We start from the raw sequence: 22,514 nt of genomic DNA, 5'->3' as shown, positions 1-22,514 counted from the left end.
ATTTGCTGCTCTGCTAACCCCTGTGCTGCCTCAGAAGGACTGAGGTTTGAGGATATGAACGGAGTTACTCTGCTTCCCCTAAAGCCACAGTCGCTGACGTGGGATGACATTAAATGACGAGCGGGGAAAGGACTTCGGGAGGCTGTTGGAGAGGGAGTAGAGAACGCAAGTCCAGGGCGAGGGTAAGGACAGGCCGTGGTGTCTCACTTTTCCTGGCCGACCAGCATTTCAGGGCCATGAAAGGACAGGGTCAGAGGTGACGGTTCTCCTCGGGACCAGGTCCTTCATTTACAGCAGTTATGCCAAGCACAGGCCAGACAGCACGCCGTGAACTTGGAGAAGGCGCAAGCAGCTACTGTCCAGTAGACAAGATACTCACGCACTACGCTTTGCAATAAGTGCTAGAATAAAAGTATATGTGAAATGCCTTGAAAGGAGAAAGAAAAACCTTTGCTCTGTCGCAGGAAGTAGGAGCTGGAGCAGAGAGGCATCAGGTCTCAGAGTAGGGTGACCTCGCAGGGAAGGAGACGGTTGAGATAAACTCTGAAGAACGGTAGGATTTCCAAGGGCACAGAAAGAGAGGAAGGGCATTTCAGGCTAGGGGAAGAGCATGAACTACTGCACAGAGGTGTGAAATTTCACCATGTGTTTAGGAAACAAGGGCAGCTAAGCTCAGTAAGCTTGGTAGGATGGTGGGGCGAGAAGTTCTATAAGCAGAGTCCAGTTTCTGCAGGACCTTGCCTGCCAGGGTGAAACGCTGGCAAACACTGGGGAGCTTTGAGAGCTTTGTAGCAGGGCAGAGACAAGAGAGCAATCAATCATCTGGAAGCGCAACGGAGGGTTTAGGACCAGAGGTCAGAGAGGCCAGTTAGGGAGCTATTATAACAAGGTCAGGAGAGAAATGGATGATCAGAACCAGGGCAGTGACAGAATACAGAGGACAAAACAGAATCACAGAGGGAGTTCAAAGCTACCTCTGGAATGGACAGCACTGGGCTAGTAACTGGACATGGGTGACATCTTAAACAGGACAGGATACTCGGAGAAGGATCATTTGGTTATGATGTACCTGTTGGCACAGCAAATGGCACATAGAAAGTATTCTATCCATGTAATCTACTGTAATCTATTATTCTTACCACTATTATCACTATTCTTTTTTTCTTTTCTTTCTGTCTCTTTTTTTCTTTTTTAGGGCCGCACCCACAGCATACGGAGGTTCCCAGGCTAGGAGTGGAATGAGAGCTGTAGCTGCCAGCCTGCACCAAAGCCGCAGCAACACGGGGTCTGAGCCACATCTGCAACCTACACCACAGCTCATGGCAACGCTGGATCCTTAACCCAGTGAGTGGGGCCAGGGATCGAACCTGCATCCTCATGGATAGTAGTTGGATTTGTTTCTGCTGAGCCATGACAGGAACTCTTTGCTATTCTTTTTTAATCTCAAAACTAACTCATCTTTTGCTGATTTTTTTTTTCAGATACTGTCATAGATAACTTTAGGAAAGTTATGTATTTGGATTTCTTCATATTAAGCAAAACATCACTGGAATCGCAAATGTCACTAGAAAACCTGTCTCATTGCATAAAGATCATTAAACCTTAAATCAGAACCTTTGTAGCTTATTCAGTGTTGGTCCACACAGCAACCGCAGAGACTGGAGTATTACTACACCTGGTTTACTTTCATCCCCCACCTTCACACTGGACTGAGAATTTCCCAAAGTCAGACACCAGGACTTATTTGCCATTATACCCCCAGTCTTTAGGGGAATCTTACAATATGGCCTGTGCTCCAGAGACCTTTGTTGAAGAGTGAATGAAAAAAATGAATGGATAGATGGATGGAACAATAAAAAAATTAAATTCTTGGGAAAAAAAATCAACCTAAATGTTTATTGACAGATGAATGGATTAAGATGATGTGGTACATCTACACAATGGAATACTACTCAGCCATAAAAAAGAATGAAATAATCCCATTTGCGGCAACGTGGATAGAACTAGAGACTCTCATACTAAGTGAAGTAAGTCAGAAAGAGAAAGACAAATACCATATGATATCACTTATATGTGGAATCTAAAATGTGGCACAGATGAGCCTATCTACAGAACAGAAACTGATTCACAGACATAGAAAACAGACCGGTGGTTGCCAAGGGGGAAGGGAGGGGTAGGATGCGTGCAGAGTTTAAGGTTAGTAGATGCAAACTGTTCCACTGAGGATGGATAAGCAATGAGGTCTTACTCTATAACGCAGGGAACTATATCCAACCTCTTGGGATAGAATATGATAGAAGATAATATGAGAAAAAGAATGTACATATATGTAGGACTGGGTCACTTTACAGCAGAAATTGATACAACACTGTAAATCAACTACACTTTAATCAACAATTATTTTTAAAAATTCTTGAAAAAAATCCCTTCTTTTGGATTAAATATAAAGTGTATCGTACTTGGAAACTGGTCACACTATCCAGCCAAGGGGTGAGAAGAATGAACTCTTGGCAGACACTTAGGCACATGAATCCACAAAGAACAAGAGCCAGTCAGCTGCCCACCCAGGAGCAGCTGACGAGAAATCGCCCACGCTGCCCTTTTTCAGAGAAGTTTGCTCAGCCACCTTGATTTAGCAGAGAGGGTAGGTTTCAGCTCAAATAATTTGGATTTGGTTTTTAATATTGTTCAGATTTTCTACAGACTTCACAGACTTTTTGTATTAAAATACTGTTTCATCTCCCAGAACAAACCCCAAAAGACCAGTGATATAAACAAGATGCAAGATCACACTTCTCACCTAAGTTTAGGCTCCTATGGGGGCTTCAAGATCCTGGGATTCCAAATTCTTTCTATCTTGTAGCTCTGTCATCTTCAACATGCAGCTTTTATCACCTCATCTAAAATGACAGATCTGGGAAGTTCCTGCTATGAAGCAACGGGATCAGCAGCATCTTAGAAGCACTGGGATGCAGGTTCAATCCCAGGCCCAGCACAGTGGGTTAAAGATCCAGCATTGCTGCAGCTGAAGCTTAGGGTGAGACTGTGGCTTGGATCTGCTCCTCCACTCAGGAACTCCGTATGTTGTGGGCTGGCCAAAAAAGGAAAGGAAAGGAAAGGAAAGGAAAGGAAAGGAAAGGAAAGGAAAGGAAAGGAAAGGAAAGGAAATAAAATAAAATAAAATAAAATAAAATAAAATAAAATAAAATAAAATAAAATAACAGATTTGTTTTTCTAGTCCCCACTCTATTCCCCACCCTATTCTAGCCCCAAGGAAAGGGAGAAAAGAGGAGGTCCCATCTTAAAATTATTTCTGTTCACATCTCATTAACCTAAACCTGGTCACATGGCCACACCAGCTACCAGGGATGCTGGGAAATTTAGCATTTAGTTGGCTCTGCATATGCCTCCCTAACACTTCTACCATCACAGTGCAGGAGTCCTTAATCTTTCCTACGCCACGGACCCTTTGTCAATCTGGCAAAACTGCTTCACAGAATTCTCAAATTTTTAATAAAAAAAACTTAAAAATAATTGCATTAAAAATCATTGTGAAATATTGCAATAGTGTTTCATGCTATTGCATTAATAGCAAATATGGCAGCCAGTCTAATAACTACTATAACTTCAAAGTCATAATGAGCATCGGTGAAATTTCAAAGTATCTGAAATTGTAATGGGGTTAAAATATCTGCGATTCCTTCTAGTGACAAAGTCACAGGTAGTATTAATCCTGCTGCGATTATCACCTACATTCATAATTGACGGAAACGCTAAATTTCAGTTAGTGGGTAGTGGGCAATGCGATTGTCTTTCCTCATCCTGGCGCGAGGATACCCTGACTTCTCCCCAAAGAACATCTGGGGTCTGTGAACCTAGTTTCAGGACCCCACCACTAACAGAGTGAGAGAATGGCGACTGCGTGGCACTAACAGTGCTTGGCCACATGCCCCATTGCAGTATATGCCCAGGCTCTGGGGGTCAAACATTCTGAATTAATCAGGGTCCAATGAGAAGACAGAAACCACAGGGAAGTTGGAAAGGGGAAACTTTAATATAAAGAATTATTAACCGTTAACAGAGATTGGTGTCATGAGCGATTGACGAGTCAGAAGAGAACGCTGAAGGATAGGGCGGGTATAAAAAGGGCTGAGAGCTGATATCTGGAAATTGTCAGAGGGCAGGACAGGCTTACCGGATGGCAGAATAGTTGTGATGTCATCCTGGTGGAACTTGCTGGAAATCCATCCTCTGGGTGCTTGGGAAAGCCATTTACGGAGAGGTACCTCCTTGGAGGCACTATGAAATCACCAGCGGAAGGTGCTGGGTGCTAGGTGCTAGGTGCTGCTGACCACTGTGTCCTGCAGAAGCCAGGTTCTGGGGAAGCCACTTACCCTGCGAAGGAAACCAGAACATGTGACCACAAAATATGCCACTTTGGCAGACTGATTATTTTGAATTAAAGGCACTTAAGAAACAGCAGCTATGAAGGACATGCTGAGCCTCCTTCTTCTTCCTAAAAGCAGGAGATAAAACTCCCCTGAGAAAGGTACCCTCCATGGATGAGGAGGAAAGAGACACTTTTATCAGCCCAGAGGTAGCGCCAGAGGTTCGTGCAAACAAACCTCAGTCTATTAGTTTCCTCTCATGTATTTACCTGCCCACCTGCCAGGTGTGCCTGCCTTGGAAGCCTGAAACTGCTTTCTTTGTCCTGTCATTGCTCAACAAGCTTATCATTTTTATTGAAGATGCCGGATCACTGGAATTCTAAGTCACCATTTTGAGTGACTTGGGGTTTAGGCTTCTCCCACATGATATGCGCTGCCGTTTTTAACAAACTATTTGCTCTTCCAAGTTCCCTTATGATGCAGCAGGTTAAGGATCCAGTGTTGTCACTTCAGTGGCTCTGGTCACAGCTGTGCCCAGAGAACTTCCATATACGCTGCAGGCTTGGCCAAAAAGAAAAAAAAAAAAAAAAAACTTGCTTTTTTCTTGCTAATCTATCTTTTATTATGAGGGCCTTAACTAAGAACTCGGAAGGTAGAAAGAAAATTATTTTTCCTTTCCTGCAACCTCAAGGCTGGGCGCTGGGGAAGTTGGGCACTGGGGGTTGGGAGGCCTACCCCAGCCACTGGAACCAGTGATGCTCTAAGCTTGGTGGCTGGTCAGTAGCCCCTGTTTGATGACCATTTTGAAAATTTCCTCCATATTCCAGCCTTGTCTGCCCCCCATCTATGGTTCTGGGCTTCTGCCCAAGTTCTTGGTTTGCCTCCTAGTTCTTCAGGCAAAGAAAGGTTCAAGGACAGCCCTGAGCCCTGTCAGCTGGGCTAGATCTTGGATAGTTTGCTCAGCCCTTTCTCTCTCATTCCTTGGAATCCCAAGCTATTTTCCAAATATCCTCATTTTCCAGTTGGAACCGAATCACAAACTAGAAAATTGTGTGAAGTCATGATGCCGAGAACCTCATCTGCTGCTGGGCTCCAAGCCGCAGATCAAGCCCTCCTGGATCAAGCCCACACCTGTCAACATCTTTTGGATCCGGGAACCTTGCTGACTCCAGTTTACAGGTGCCCCACTTTTGTAAGCCCCCCACCACCACCTCCGGTTCCTACTTTCTGCCCTTTCCCACTGGTCCACTGCTGAGATCCAGGAGGACTTGCAATTAAGGGCATCAGAGTCAACAGTGCAGGTGAGAAGATGTAAGATGAGCCGTAGGGGAGGCAGAGGTGGTTTCTATGTTGCGTTTTTTAATGAGGTGTACAGAAACACCTCTACCTAAATTATTCTTTTCTTCTACTGTTCCCCTGTCTTCATTTCCCTACTCCAAACAGTCACCATACCCCCAGGCTCTCTCAGTAGCGGAAATACTACCATTGGTGATTCTTCCTTTTGGAATTAAAATCATCGTGATTCTAGAAATATCTTTCAGGATACTAATACATACCCCAGAGAAGGATGATAAGCCACCACTATCTATTAACACTTCACAGGGTCCTGTTTTCTCTTTGCCTGAATCAATAAACTGTCTACAAATGGGGCCTGAGGAGCTAAGTCTCAGAACACATAGTGGGCTGACTATACTTCTTGCTCGCCTAGCATAGTGCCAGTTGATGTGTGCTGTTCTGATGTTATTTTTAATAGTGTCCCATTTCAGGAGTTCCCATCGTGGCACAGTGGTTAACGAATCCGACTAGGAACCATGAGGTTGGGGGTTCGATCCCTGGCCTTGTTCAGTGGGTGAAGGATCCGGGGTTGCCATGCGCAGTGGTGTAGTTTGCAGATGCAGCTTGGATCCTGCGTTGCTATGGCTCTGGTGTAGGCTGGTGGCTACAGCTCCAATTAGACCCCTAGCCTGGGAACCTCCATATGCCGAGGGAGTGGCTCAAGAAAAGGCAAAAAGACAAAAAAAAAACAAAAACAAAAACAAAACAAACAAAAAAAAAAACCAGTGTCCCATTTCACTACTGCCCAAATTTTGACAATACATCCGATAGTCACCCTAACTGAGTGGGCTGAGTCTGGAGCATATGTTTTTACTTGGGGAAGGGAACTCTGGAGGAAGGGCTGAATTTTCCAAGGAGCAGCGGGGCGTACTGAAAAAAGGGTGTCCGAGAGGAGAAAGCCCCATTGAGAGTGCTGAAGACAGCTTTGCCCACTTTAGAACTTGCTTGAGAATTTTCCCCAGTGTCTATGTGGCAGCCCCATATGTCAGCGAACCTGGATGTGTTATGGGTTGGCTTTGGGAGAGCACAGCCTAGGGATAAAATTCTAGTGACTCTGGCCTTGAGGTCAGTCAGTCTGTGGCAAGTAGTCGCAGCCTAGCCTGTATCCTTTGGTATCCGTTCAAGAGCCAGTTAAGTGACAGTCACTTTAAAAGGACAGATGGGAGTTCCCGTCGTGGCGCAGTGGTTAACGAATCCGACTAGGAACCATGAGGTTGCGGGTTCGGTCCCTGCGCTTGCTCAGTGGGTTAACGATCCGGCGTTGCCGTGAGCTGTGGTGTAGGTTGCAGGCGCGGCTCGGATCCCGCGTTGCTGTGGCTCTGGCGTAGGCCGGTGGCTATGGCTCCGATTCGACCCCTAGCCTGGGAACCTCCATATGCCGCGGGAGCGGCCCAAGAAATAGCAACAACAACAACAACAAAAGACAAAAGACAAAAAAAAAAAGACAGATGTCTTTTCCTTTGCGGTTCATTCACCCAGCAGACTTGTACTGAGCTACTGCTTTGTGCCTCAAGTGGTGCAAAGTACAAGAGGCACAACGAGGAACGTGGCACATTTCCAGCTCCCGAGGGGCTGTGGGCTTAGGTGGACGAACATAGTGCTAGGGGAGTGCTAAATGCCAGGGCTGCAGTAGCACGGAGCCTACCTGGGGACTTAGGGAGAGCTGCCTGCAAGTGACATCTCAGCTGCACCCTGAACTTTGAATGTAGTCACCCAGGCACAGAAGGAGGTAGGGTGAGGGCATGCCAGTCAGAGGAAGGAGCGTTCTCAAAGCTACCCCCCCAGAGACCACGTCCATTGAGTAGCTAGCTTTGGTGTTTATTTTTTTTTTAATTGCCACACTCCTCCCCCCAGACTGATCCATTCAAACAAGCTGTGATGAACAATCAACTAAGAAGTAGCTTCTCTGCCATGAGCCACTGGACTGCAGTCTTTTCTGGCAGCACCCTCTTACGTCACGAAAATACAACTATAAGCTATATACACACTTTTTTTTTTGGTCTTTTGAGGGCTGCACCCAATGCATACAGAAGTTCCCAGGCTAGGGGTTGAATCGGAGCTATAGGTGCCAGCCTATACCACAGCCACAGCAATGCCAGATCCAAGCCAGGTCTTTGACCTACACCACAGTTCACAGCAATGCTGGATCCTTAACCCACTGAGCGAGGCCAGGGATCAAACCCAAATCCTCATGGATACTAGTCAGGTTCGTTACCGCTGAGCCACAACAGGAATTCCTAAGCCATGTACAAACTTGATGAAGCATCTTACATGCCAGGTACTGTGGCCAGTACCCCAGAAAACAAAGTTGAGTTTAAATGAGATGGTTCTGGAGTTCCTGTCATGGCTCAGTGGTTAACAAATCCTACTAGGAACCATGAGGTTGTGGGTTCGATCCCTGGCCTTGCTCAGTGGGTTAAGGATCTGGTGTTGCCATGAGCTGTGGTGTAGGTTGCAGATGCGGCTCAGATCCGGCGTTGCTGTGGCTGTGGTGTAGGCCAGCAGCTACAGCTCTGATTCGACCCCCAGCCTGGGAACCTCCATATTCCGCAGGAGCAGCACTAGAAATGGCAAAAAGACAGGGAGAAAAGGACAAACACAGATCTGGAAGGGCAAGGACTGTGAGCCCTTGCAGGTGCCAGGGGCAGGAGAGCGAAGGGCTTCCCCGACTGGGATCCACAGCAGACCACCTGAATCAGAACTCCTGGGGCGTCATACACCCTCAGGGTCCCAGGCCCTACCCCAGCCCTACTCAGAGTCTCTAGGACTTGCCCTGGGCTTCTGCACTCTGAACATTCTGGAATCACAAAAGACTCATGCTTGACACCCAACTTTCCCACTTACTGGTTGTCTAAACTTGGGCAAATTAAGAAGTGCTCCCTAGATTTCAAATACCTCATTTGTGGAACAGGAATAGTAATGCTTTCATTTCTTTTTTCTTTCCTTTCTTTCTCTTTTTTTCGCTTTTTAGGGCCGCATTTGTGGCATATGGAAGTTCCCAGGCTAGGGGTCTAATTGGAGCTGTAGCCGCCGGCCTACCCCACAGCTTCAGCAACTTGGGATCTGAGCCGTGTCTGCGACCTACACCACAGCTCACAGAAACGCTGGATCCTTAACCTGCTGAGCGAGGTCAGGGATTGAACCCACATCCTCATGGGCCCATTACTGCTGAGCCACGACAGGAACTTCTAGTAATGCCTTCATTTCTTTCAGATACATACCGAGAAGGGGGGCGGTGGGGTCCCACGGTCATGCTCCGCCCAACTTTCTGAGGAAGCACCACACCGATTCCCACAGTGGCTGCACCGTTTCGCATGCCCACCAACAATGCCTGGGAGTTCCAGGTTCTCCACAGCCTTGCCAACATTTATAATTTTCCTTTTTGATAAAAGTTATCCTAACAAATGTGAAGTGCTGTCTTGCTGTGGTTGTGGTTTGCATATCCCTAATGTCCAACTCCTTAATTTTATGACGTTGCTGGAAATTCAAGTCCCTACTCTTCTCCACCTCTGCAAACTCCACTTGTGGTTTAAAATCTGTCAACCTCTTTCTCTGATGCTGAAGCAAACTTTCTTCTCTTAAATTAAGAGTTCCTGTTGTGGCTCAGTGGGTTGAAAACCCAACTAGTATCCATGAGGTTTTGTTTGATCCCTGGCCTTGATCATTGGGTTAAGGATCTGGTGTTGCTGCAAGCTTCAGGGCAGGTCATTGGTGTGGCTCAGATCTCGCATTGCTGTGGCTGTGGCGTAGGTCATCAGTTGCAGCTCCGATTTGACCCCTAGCCTAGGAACTTCCATATGCCACAGGTGCAACCCTAAAAAGCAAAAACAAAAAAAAAAAAAAAAAAAATCTGATGTATAGTCCTTCTTTAGCAGATAATCTTGGTCTACCTTGGGATGTCTTATATATTTTGAAAATCCTTCAGAGGGGGCTGTAAGCCTCTTGGGTGCATGGACCACGTGCAAGTCTCACAATTCCCAGAGCACGTGGCACATGGTTAAAGGGGAGAGAATCCCTATACTTAAAAGGTGCTCGAGTATTTGTTGCTACTCTTTTTTGATTTCAATTTTTCCTGCTACGTGCCTGGGCTAACCACTTTACATACATTATTTCATCGAATTCTCTCAACCCTGTGTCATGGATACTATTATTATTCCCACTTTATAAAGGAGGAAACAGAAGCTTAGTCAGTCTACTAAGGGATGGAGCTGGATTCCAATCTAGATTATCTGTCTACAGACCCTGGCCTCTTTCTTATTATTCCATGGCCACGATTTCTGGAAAACTTACCAAGAATCAATGGAAACTCAAGCTTATCATTATTCATAATCATTTTACTTGCAAGGGCAGAGATGCAATTTAAATTGCTTAAAAAACAATGGGGACAGGAAGAGATGAAGCCAGAGATTTAAGATGACTTGGTTAGGCTCAATCGCTCTCTTTCTCCTTCCTCCTCCATTCCCTGCCTCCATCTCTCATTTCTGCTTTTGTTTTCTTGGCTTTATTTGCTTCTGCTGGAATGGGCTCTCTCCAGACGAAGGGAACACATTTCTGGGATCATACACAGCAGCCTGACCCGGGAGGCAGAGGGAGTCATCTTCACTAATTCTGGGGAGAAAATCTCAGGGAAGGCTTCTGATTGGCCAGGCTGGGGTCATGTGGCCAGGAGCAGGTGAAGAGTGACTTCACATGCCCAGCTTCAAGGCGAAGGGTAAGATCTGTGCCTGGAACTGCATAAACTACACTGTCGGAGGTGGGTCATGGGGAAGAGAATCCCCTTACCAACGAGTACGCTGGTCCGGGACAGACAAAGCAATGTGTGGGGCTTCGCTCTGACGTGGGCCCCTGCCTTCCGGGGTACTTAGTGTACTGTGCAACCTGCCTTGAAACTGCACGACGAAAGGTGCTTTTAGCTAAGCTTTAAACAGAGGGTGATATCTTCACAATAATGGCGTGATGTGCGAATATGTGTTTAAGTCCCAGAGAATTGAATTCTGTTCTCTTTCCCTCCCTCCCTTTCTTTTTTACCTTGGCTGTGTGTTGTCTCTGGAGATGGAGAGATGAGTAAGAGAGGAACACCACCATCTGTGCCCTTGAGGAGCTCTGCCTAGTGGGGACGTGGGCTGGGAGGGGAGGAGGCAGAGAGAAGACGCAGTGTGGTCGGGCCCACCCTCGGGGCTGACGGGACTGTGAAAAGACCAAGGAGGGTGCATTAACTCGCTCTGGGGGAGAGGAGTCTGGGAAGTGACCTGGTGAGGCGGTGTTCAAAGGTTCTCAAGGACAAGGAGATTTGCAGAGACAAGGGGAGAAGGTTTTCCAACAACTACAGAGAAAAAACCACGACAACGAGTTAAAACACAGGGACCCAAACGTCCTGCCTCTGGAAGGAGTGTTTTCACAGCAGCACAAGGTCAGTCTTGCTGGGACACCGGGAACAGATCAGGGAGCAGGATGTGAGGGCAGAGACCCAGAGGGGAACTGGTCACGGGGGCCTTGAGTGCAACGCTCACAAGTGTGGACCAGGGTGAAGCTGAAGACTTTGAGCAGTGGAATGATCTGATCAGATCTGCGTGTTAGGAAAACTGGTCTAGAAGCAATGGACAGAGGTGCACCTAGGTCTGGAAAGAGATGAGCTTCAAGGTTAGAGAGATTTCAGGGACTTCAGGCCTAAGAGCCTCTCTTTTTGCTCTGAATTATTAGGTAAGAGGGAAAGTGATAATGGGACACCCAACAGGCAAGGGAGGTGGCTGCCACCAGTGTTCTTGCTAGGATGGCACTCTGGGGGTCGGTCCCACGCATCCTGAGAGCCTGTAGATGGCAGAAGTATTATGGGCTGCATCATGTCCCTACAAAATTCACATGTTGGGAGTTCTCATTGTGGCTTAGGGCAAATGAACCTGATTAGGATCCATGAGGATATGGGTTAAATTCCTGGCCCTGCTCAGTGGCTTGAGGATCCGGTGTTGCTGTGAGCTGTGATGTAGGTTGCAGATGTGGCTCGGATCCTGTATGGCTGTGGCTGTGGCGTAGGCCAGTAGCTGCAGCTCTGATTTGACTCTAGCTTGGAGACTTCCGTATCTTCCACATGCCGAGGGTGCAGCCCTAAAAAGCAAAAAAAAAAAAAAAAAAAAAATGAGGAATAAGAAAACAAACCAACCCTCCCCAAAGTAAACCTCATGTTGAGACCCGAAGCCCACGTCCCTCAGGGGAAGGCTGTATTGAAGGTAACGGGGCCTTTAAGGAGGTGACTCAGGAAAACCGGGGGAAGAGTGCTGGGCCCGCATCCAATAGGACAGTGACACCACAAGAAGGGGAAACCGGACAGACAAAAAGAAACACCCAAGGCGCAGGCACACAGAGGAAAGCCCGTGTGAGGTCAAGCAGAAGGCGGCCCTCCGCAAGCCAAGCAGGGAGCACTCAGAAGCGATCAGACCTTCTGACAGCTGGATCTTGGATTTCCAGCCTCCAGAACTGAGGGAGTAACCTTCTGTGGGTTAAGCCCCCCAGTCTGAAGTATCTGCTTATGGCAACACTAGCAAGCGAATACATCCAGCCTGTCCACGTGCTCCCAGGCACTGGGTGGACACAGGAGAGTCTTAGTCTGTTCGGGCTGCTGTAACAAAAGTACCACAGCCTCATATTTATGACAGAAATCAATTCCCTCCCTTCTGGAGACTGGACATCAACAAAACCATGGCGTTAGCTTGCCTGGGTTCCAGAAGATGCTGTCTTGTGGGCGGCAGACTGCAGATTTCTCAGTGTCCTCAGATGCTGGAAGGAAGGGACAAGCAAACTCTCTGGGGCCTTTTTAAAATTTTTTGGCTGTACTTAGCGCGTGCAGAAGTTCCCAGGATGGGGACTGAACCTGTACCCCAGCAGTGACCTGGGCCTGAGCAGTGGCAGCACCAGATCCTTAATCACTAGACCACCAGGGAACTCCTAGGGCTCCTTTTATAGACGGACTCCACCTTCATGACCTAATCACCCTAAAGGCCCACTTCCTAAATACCATCACCTTGGGATCTCAACGTGTACATCTGCGGAGACACTAACATTGACATCACAGCAAGGAGCGACCCTGGTAGTTACCTTATTCTGATTTGCTTGACTGGTATCACATGGGGAAGTCAGAGAACTGCACGGAAGAAAGTCTGAGTGTGAGAACTAAGAGGAAAAACAAGGATCGATTTGTCTATTAGGCAAATGGGTTGCTGAGTGGTAGTGGAGAGAGAAGGAATGAGCGAGAACGTTATTTCAAATCCGTTTTGAAGTCTATAGCTCTGTTAAACTGCATTAAAAGAAGCATGGGCAAACTTGGTTCTGTAATTCAAAGCTCCTTTAGAAATCAGATTATCAGAAGTCCTAATGCTGTGTGGACGCTGTTTCCTAAGGGACAATTCAATCCAGTAGAAATTAAGATGACATTATTTTCTTCCCAAATGAAAAAGAGCTGATGCTAAGATATGGGAAACTGTTTTGCTCCAGCTGGGGGAGGGGGAGTCAATTGAATACTGTGGTAACGGACTGGTAGGAGGGCCACAGGGCTGTGATCTTTTGGCTGCATTTTCCCCTGAAGGCGTGGAAAGCTACTGACACTCCAGAGGCGAGCTATTCAGGGTACCGGGCAAAGCAGGGTGTCGTTTTCGATAAGTTCCCAGGAAGAGACGGCAAACGCTGAAGGTCAAAGTCCTTCAGTTCTACAACAAGCTTCAGGGACTCGGCACTGATAGGAGGGCAAGAGACAGATTGAAGTAAAAGTCACCCCAGAAAAGGAAATGCCACGAAATACTGAGATCATTTCACTTAAATCTGAAGAGAGGCATGATCTAGTTCTGACCTGGGACCGTGGAAAAGGGCGGGAACTTGCGCAGCTGGTGTATCTCCCCAAAAATAACAACCAAAGTACAACCCTAGGGCAGAGACTGCTGATCTTAGCCACGGTCAACAAGGCCCTTTTGTCAGAATGAAAAGCTCTAATACCTGGCAGTGTTCTGAGCTAAGTGCACCTTCAACTTTCTGAAAAACAGAACCTCGGTGATCTTGAGGCCACACCTACAAAGTGGAGAGTAAAACACTCCCATTTTTACGTCCCAAATATCTCAATGCAGCTCAATCTCTCTCTCATTAAGTCCAACCTCATCAGAGGCACCACAGCTCTTATGGTCTCGCAAATGTGTTAAGTCTTGGATTTTGCTCTTCTCCCATTTTCTACACTGGCTGAAGTTAACTTTTAAAAACATCTATCTGATCATATCACCTTTGGCTTGAAATCCTTTTTCTGGCTTCTCTGAATAGTAAATCCCTTTTTCTTTTTGGTTTTTTAGGGTCACCCCCTCAGCATGTGTAAGTTCCCAGGCTAGGGGTTGAATCGCGGCTGCAGCTGCCGGCCTGCACCCCAGCCACAGCAACGCGGGATCTGAGCCTCGTCTGTAACCTGCACCACAGCTCACGGCAACACCGGATCCCTAACCCACTGAGCGAGGCCAGAGATTGAACCTGCGTCCTCATGGATCCCAGTCGGGTTCATTAACCACTGAGCCACGAAGGGAGCTGCTGAGTAGAAAATCCTCAACAGGACACACACGATCCTTGGGCTCTGGTGCCAGCCTGCTATCTGTCGTCTCTGTCCTCCAGGTCAGTACTGGATTTCTTTCAGTTCCCTGAATGAGACCCACTTCCTTGCCTCTGGGCCTTGGGCATCTGGTCCCTTGGCCTGAGTACTCCCATCCTCTGTCTGATGTCCCTTTCTAGTTAATCCCCTCCCCCTCGTGTTTTGCCCCTAGCAACTGCAGATCTGATTTCTTTCCCTAAAGTTTTGCCTTTTCTAGAATGCCATATAAACGGAGTCCTATGGGGTGTAAGCTTTTGTGTCTGGCTTCTTTTCACTTGGCATAATGCTTTTGAGGTTTGACGGTGGTGTTGCACGTACCAGTAGTTCATTCCTTGTTACGGGTGTGTAGTATTTCAGTCTCTGGATGAAGCACACTTTGCTTCTCTCTTCACCAATTCAGACATTTGGGTTGTTTCCAGTTTGGGGCTACTGTGAATAAAGCTGCCATAAACATTCACATATAGGTCTTTCTGTGGACATCTGCTTTCATTTCTTTAAGGTAAATATCCAGGGGAGAGACTGCTAGGTTACGTAGAAAGTATGTATTTACCTTTGTAAGACACTGTCAAGCTATTTTCCGAAGTGGTAATTTGCATTCCCAGCAGTAATGGTAACGTATGGGGAGTTTTAATTGTTTTATATTCTGATCAGTCCTTTTGGCCATAAGGTCAGGTTTTATAGCCATTTTCATAAGTATGCAACGTAGATTTGTTTGTTGTTGTTTGTTTTTTTTTTCATTTTATGACGGCACCCATGGCACATGGAAGTTTCCAGGCCAGGGTCTGAGCCATAGCTGTGATCTAGGCCTATGACACAGCTGTGGTAACGCTGGATCCTTTAACCCACTGCACCAGGCCAGGGATCGAACCCGTGCCTCTGCAGTGATCCGAGCCGGACTCCCAAGAGTAGGATTCTTAACCTGCTGTGTCACAGTGGGAACGCCTAGTTTTAATTTGCATTTTTCTAATGACTCATGATGTCAAGGATCGTTTTATATGTTTTTTACTATCTGTATATTTTCACAGGTAATGTTTCTGCTCAAATCTTTTGCCTTTTTTTTTTTTTTTTTTTTTTGGTAGCTGGGTTTTCTTTTTTATTATTGAGTTGTAAGAGTTCTTTATATATTCTGGAAATAAATAATTTATCAGATATAGATTTTAAAATATCTTTCCCAGTCTGTGCTTGTCTTTCATTTTCTCAGCAGTGTCTTCCAAAGAGCAGAAGTTTAAAATTTTGAGAAGTCCAATTTATGAATTCGAAAAATTTCCTGGTTCATAGTTTTTTCCTATCAAAGAAACTTTTTCCTAACCCAAGGTTTAAAAGATGTTCTCCCAAAGTTTCTTCTTAAAGTCTTAGACTTCTAGGTTTTTCACTTAAGCTTATGATGCATTTGGGCTCCCCCTTCCCTCTCCCTCTCTTGCTCCTTCTTCGTCTTTCAATGTCTAATTATCCCAGCACTATTTGTTGAAACTGCTATCCTTTCTCCATTGAGTTGCCTTGTCATCTTTGGCAGAAATCGACTGATTTTCTTGATGTTCTATTATTTTCCATTGATCCAGATGTTTGTCTTTATATCAAAACCATACCACCTGATTACTGCAGCTTTACAGTAAGTCTTGAAGTAGATGCATTCTCCAACCAGTCAACTTATTATTACTATTTTTGCTTTTTAGCGCCAAACCTGAAGCATACAGAAGCTCCCAGGCAAGGGGTCTAATTGGAGCTGCAGCTGCCGGCCTGCACCACAGCCACAGCAACGTGGGTTCCTTAACCCACTGAGTGAGGCCAGGGATTGAACCGGCGACCTCATGGATACCAGTCAGGTTGTTTCTGCCAAGGCACGACAGGAATGCCCAACCTGTCAACTTATAAACTTCTATCCCAAAAATGGCTGATGGGATTTTGACTGGAATCTATGGATCAATTTGGGTAGAACTGACATTTTTATGATACTGGATCTTTGTTCCATAGTATCTCTATTTATTTAGGTCTTCGTTGCTTTCTCTCAGCAATGTTCTATACTTTTCTTCTTTTTTTCATGGCTGTGCCTGTGGCATGCAGAACTCCCCGAACCAGGGACTGAACCCAAGCCACAGTGGTGACAATGCTGCGTCTTTAACTGCTAGGCCACCAGGGAACTCTTCTGTACTTTCCAATGTAAAAATCTTGTGCATATTTTTAGATTTATCCTTGACTACTTCATGGTTTTGGTACCACTGTGATATTTAAAATTTTCAATTTCTATTTCTTATGGATACTATTTACAAATATACATAAAGTTTTTGCATATGAACCTTGTGTCCAGTGGGCCTGACCCTGGTGAACTCATGTGTTAGTTCTAGAGGGTCTTTTGCAAAGTCTTCAGAATTTTCCACCGTTTTGGTTTTTCTTAATTTTAACTTTTACTTTTTATTTGAAAATAATTCCACACATAAAAGACACAGGGAATCTGTGATGGTTAATTTTATGTGTCAACCGGACTGGTGGAAGGGATACCCAGTAGCTGGTAAAACATTATTTCTGGGGGTGTCTGTGAGGTGTTTCTGGAAGAGATTGGCCTTTGATTCAGTAGACTGAGTGAAGAGACCCCTCACTCTCACCAAGGTGGAGAGAGATGACCCAAGCTGTTGGGGGCCCGGAAGGCACCAGGAGGCAAAGAAACGGCAAATTCCCTCTCTTTTCCTGAGCTGGGACAGCTGTCATCACCTGCCCGGGGAACACGGCACTCCTGGCTTGTTGGCCTTCGTGCTCTGGGACTTTCACAAAGAGCCCCCTGGTTTTCAGGCCTTTGGGACCAGACTGAATCGTGCCCCTAGCTTTCTTGGTCCCCCAGCTTCAGACAACTGACTGTGGGAGGGTTCTACCACCATAACTGCATTTGGGAGCCAATTCCTATAATAAATCTCCTCTTGTCCTCCTTCCTCCCTCCCTCCCTCCCATTGGTTCTTTTTTTTTTTTTTTTTTGTCTTTTTGCTATTTCTTTGGGCCGCTCCCACGGCATATGGAGGTTCCCAGACTAGGGGTCGAATCGGAGCTGTAGCCACCGGCCTACGCCAGAGCCACAGCAACGTGGGATCCGAGCCGCGTCTGCAACCTACACCACAGCTCACGGCAACGCCAGATCCTTAACCCACTGAGCAAGGGCAGGGACCGAACCCGCAACCTCATGGTTCCTAGTCGGATTCATTAACCACTGCGCCACGACGGGAACTCCTTTTTTTTTTTTTTTTTTTTTTTTGTCTTTTTGCCATTGGTTCTGTCTCTCTGGGGAACCCTCACTAAGACATAAGTACAGAGAATTCTCATACGCCCTTCACCCAGAGATGCCATCCGCTTTTCACAGGTTATACCAATAACATCTTTGAGGAGTTCTCACTGAGGCTCTGCGGTAACAAACCCAGCTAGGATCCATGAGGATGCAGGTTTGATCCATGGCCTCGCCCAGTGAGTTAAGGACTGGCGTTGCTGTGGGCTGTGGTGTAGGTCACAGACCCGGCTCAGATCTGCTGTTGCTGTGGCTGTGGTGTAGGCCGGCAACTGCAGCTCTGATTCGACTCCTAGCCTGGGAACCTCCATATGCTGCAGGTGTGACCCTAAAAAGACAAAAACAAACAAACAAAAAACACCCCAAAACACAACACTTTGAGGGCAAAAAGAGCCAAATATGGACTATACACTGTACATTGCACTTACATTCTAAAACTGCTTTTTAGTCCCTCTTTGACCATCATAATCTAAAATTTGTGAAGATTATATAGGCCAGTGATTTTGTAGACTCTCTCTCAGTCTGAGTTTGTCTGACGTTTCCTATTAAGATTCAAGATTGTGCTTCTGGCAGAAATATTGCAGAAGTGATGTTATGGCACCAAGGTTGACCTGTCCCTTCCCTTCTGACAATAATGCACAGAGACAAACCTGGATGGGCCTGGAGGCTGGTTTCTGTCCCTCTCTGCATAGCAGAGGTGCGAGCTGGCTAAGCTGCACTGAGTAGGTTGGTGGGGAGACCAGATCTTGGGCAGGGTGGGCACAGCTACACTCAGGATCCTCGGGGCACATCTTGGCCCTTGGTGTGGCCATTTCCTAGCACTGTACATGGGGTTTCCCTGGATGTGGTTCTTACCATTTAGAGAAACTAGGAACTCCCTACGCCCAGTTAGGCCAGCATATAAATATTAATGCAGCATGGGGGAGGGGCAAACTGTCGGGCTTGGCTCCGTCTCTGTTTGTACATGGAGCTGTTGGCTGAAGCAGGCCTTGTCCTGCTGGAACTGCAGCCTGGAAACTTGACCGTGGTACATACGCAATAGCCATGCCTGGCCTGTGCTGTGCAATCATGAAAGTTCTGGGGACAGGGTGCCTTCTGCCACCTTTCTGCATGTAAGTTTCCCCCAATAATAATACAGTCGAGCCTCATGGCTCCAGTGAGGTGTGTGTGTGACTCCCAGCATGACATTTAACTCTGAATACTTCATAAGGTGGTCTCTGCTAGATCCTCTTCTGGAAACTTCTCACCTTTTTTTTTTTTTTTTTTTTTTTTTTAACGAGAAGAAGAATTTTATGGGGAGGTGCTTTGAACCTATGTAAATATCTCATCCTTTGTTCAACTTTTACCTGCTAGGTTTAGCAAACATTCATATTTCTGGTCTGATGATGGCCAAATGGCAATTTTCTAATTCCATTATTCCTTTTACATTTATTAATTGCATGCTACTCTAAGTTGGAGTTGTCTCTTTCTCCTATTTACTTATTTATTTAAAAAATACGCTGTGGATTCATGTAGTCTATTTTATTCCATGCAAGAGAATCTCCTACCATCATAGTTTTTTGTTTTTTCTCTTTGGCCCCGCCCACAGCATGGCCAGGGATCCCCAGGCCAGGGATTAAACCCCAACCACCGCAGTGACCTGAGCCACAGCAGGGACAATGCCAGATCCTCAACCCCCTGTGCCTCTAGGGGAACACCCTATCGTCATTTATTTTGATGCTCAAATTGTCCCATATTTGGTCAATGGGAGCCCCTTCAAGCTGACTGTTTTGTCCCTTTTAAGTGTCTCTGTCATTCCTTGAGCGTTTTCATACCCTCCAGCCCAGTAAGGTGTTCCAGACTTATCGATATGATACTTTCACATTTATATTTATTTTTATATCTACACATATTGCAAACGTCGTATTCACATCAGTATTTCCAATTCCAATGCAATCCCTCAAGCTTCTTGCTATTCCCTTTCCTGTATTTTAAGAATGAGAAATCTGGCTCCCATTATCCTTGACATAGTGTTTCTTTGTGTAGTCCCCCTGTCTTTGATTAGTCACCTGACTCTGCAGGACCGCCTCCCTACCCTCCTTGTTTGGGCTCTGACGCCCACACCGAGCTGACTTCCTAGCTGAATGTGGAGGTGGCTGTATTCTCCTGTGTAGGTGGAAAAGCAGAGAGAACCAGTCAGTAGAGAGAGAGAGATGCACAAGGAGGCAGACACCCAGAAAATAATCACAGAAGGAGGATTACAGAGAGTACCTTTTGGGTTCCTGGAAGTTTTCCAACTCCTGGTTCTAGTCTTTTGCTAGGAGGTAGCTGTCTTCCTGCTCTGGGCATTTGTAAGAAGTTCCTACATCCTTATGATAAATTCTTCCCTTTTGGTTAAGCCGTTTCAGGTTGGTTTCCGTTACATGCAAACAGAGAGTCTTAAACAAAGGTATATTTATATTCTGGCTTGTTCTACAAAAAAATAAAACAAATTGTGGAAATAATCAGGGCAAAGGGAAAATAAAAATTAGCCCACAGAAAATGCATACCACATGGTACTGAACCGTTGCTTCACACGGGCTGAAATATTAGCTCTAAGATTTCAAGTGATCCAAACAAAGTGTGAAACACTATCCCTCACAAGATTTTATGTCTCTGAATTTAAAACAAACCAGCAACTGGAGCATGAATAGATAGGCCATCGGAACAAAACAGTCTCGAAGTGAACTCTTCAACAAATGGTCAAGAAACGGCAAACTATATAGCCATCTGGAAAAAAAAAAAAAATTTGGATTCATATACCTCACCCCATATACTGAATCAGTTCCAAATGGATCAATGCTTAATTGCAAAAGACTGGCTGTCTAAATGTCTGTCAATAGAGAACTGCTTAAATAAATTATGGGCACATCCCTGCAATAAAATATGGGGACAGAATAAAACAGCAAGTTTTGTATATATTGCCACAGACACATATTCTCGATGTATTAAGTTAAAAAAAGCAAGGTATAGTAAATACGTATGGCAGCCTATCCTATTTGTAAACGAGGACTGTCTTGGCTTGTATTGCATAAAAAATTCTCTAGGGGAATGAGCAAGAAAGAGTGGTTACCTGTATGGAGCATGGGCACAGGTGTAGGGCATTCTTTTTACCGTACACCTTTCTATGTTTTCTGACTAACGAACCATATGTGTGTACGACTTACTTTAAAAATTCAAAACACCCTGATGAAAATCAGACAAACTTGCTGATGGAGAAGCTCAGCTAGTCTTGACAGACTGAGAGGATAGCAGGAGGGCTGAGAATTTTACCTGCCCACCCACTTCCGCTGCTAGTGACCTCCAGTTACCTATTCCCATCCTCGGCTGTCATCCTTCTCATAAAAGATCTCTCCAAAAAGCCTTTACTTAACATTACTAGGCAGGTCTGTTGCCCCCAGTGCAATATAAGTGCTTGATATATAAAAACATGTTATTTTTACGGAGGTCTGCCCAGAACATTCTGACTACTGCCTAATTTTACCCACAAACATGCTTTTATGTGAAATTTCTAGCCAATTCACAGTAACGACGTGCTCAAAAAGTGAGCACTGCAGTGACTGAATACACCAGCCCTGAAGCCAGACTGCCTGGGTTCAAACCTCAGTTGTTCACTTAATAGCGGCTTCCTTGCTGGAGGTTATCCACCTTCTTCTTCTGTTAAAACGGGGGGCATTTACAGCATAAAAATCACATAAAAATCAAACCTTACAACAGCCTGCCCAACAGCAATATAGTGCGAGTCACATACGACTTTAAACACTTTCTATTTCTAGTACATACACCAAAAAAATAAAAGCAAACGAAACCATTATTTATCCCCATATACCAAAAACACTATCACTTCAACTTGTCATCAATATCATACCCGTTAGGGAGAGGTTCTGCATTCTCTTTTTGGATAAAGAATACATACATCTGAGTATCAGCTATCATATCTCCACTGGGACTAGCCATACTTTTAAGTGCTCAATATAGCAGGTGCTAAGTGCTAATTCTTAGAAGCGTGGCTGCTGTTACCATACCTCATCTGGAGTAAGCCACTGTACCACGTGAGTCATCTGGAAGACGGGCCTACATTTTGGGATAAAGTCATAGGATTTGCCTTTAGCCAGTCACTTCCTGGACCTCCACGTTTTAACTCACAGCCACAAAACACACGGTTCCGATCTAAGCAAATGAACAGTTCGCATAAATGGGGCCGCTGCCCCCTCTCATGTGCAGGTTATCTCAGTTGCGAGACGGGGGTGAGGGTGGGATGAGTCGTCACCCCAAATGCGGGGGGCCCAGCACCACTAACCCGGGGGGGAAAAGCAGGCGAATGGGAAAGTCCTTTAAGAAGGGGAAGGGCTGGTAAAAGGAGCGCCGAGCCCTTCGGAGAACAATTACGGCCGTGGGGCAGGGCCACGTTCCGGGGATGTGGGTGCCAGAAGGGGCAACAATGGAGGCGGGCGAATTCCGCGAGCCAGCAGATTCTGCCGAGCCAAGCGAGCGTCCGCAGCCCCGGCCCGCGGGCCCTTGCAGGGCCGCGAAAGTGCCGAGCCGCAGGCGGTGGAACGTCCGGGTTGGGTCTGGGCTCTGGGCCGCAAACGCCGCCTGGGCCTCCACCGCGCGAGTCCACTGTCTCCCGGCTCCTGAGTGGCTGGGGGGCCGGGGTTAACCTTTCACCGCCGCGCTCTGCCCAATCACAGGCTCGCTCTCATGCCGGCGCGGGGCGAGCGGAGCGTGGGGGCGCGGAGGGGGCGGTGCGGGCGCGGGTGGGATTCTCCAAGCTGCTGTGCGCCGTTGCCGCGGGCCTTGCGCGGGCTGCGGGCGAGCCGGCCGCTGCGCAGTCTCCGCAGGCGCCGGCGGGAGGGGTCGAGGCGGAGGCGCGGCGCGGCGCGGCGCAGGCTGCTCC

The 22,514-nt window shown here is 46.5% G+C and overlaps 1 long non-coding RNA gene across 1 annotated transcript; it reads right to left on the bottom strand.

The window, feature by feature from the left end:
* Positions 1 to 1,213: 1,213 nt before the first annotated feature.
* Positions 1,214 to 22,226, bottom strand: LOC102159128 (uncharacterized). Its single transcript, XR_014811337.1, has 4 exons — positions 21,643 to 22,226; positions 19,850 to 20,050; positions 4,196 to 4,395; positions 1,214 to 3,091 (listed from the first exon to the last, which is right to left on the bottom strand). It is a non-coding gene; the product is annotated as an uncharacterized LOC102159128 (long non-coding RNA).
* Positions 22,227 to 22,514: the final 288 nt, after the last annotated feature.

Source organism: Sus scrofa, chromosome 7, assembly GCF_054392235.1.
Source record: "Sus scrofa isolate SSC_HxYL_T2T_F1_AM1 chromosome 7, Sscrofa_HxYL_maternal_Yorkshire_Landrace_v2.0, whole genome shotgun sequence".
NCBI lineage: Eukaryota > Metazoa > Chordata > Mammalia > Artiodactyla > Suidae > Sus > Sus scrofa.
This window is presented reverse-complemented; position numbering and strand designations above follow the sequence as displayed.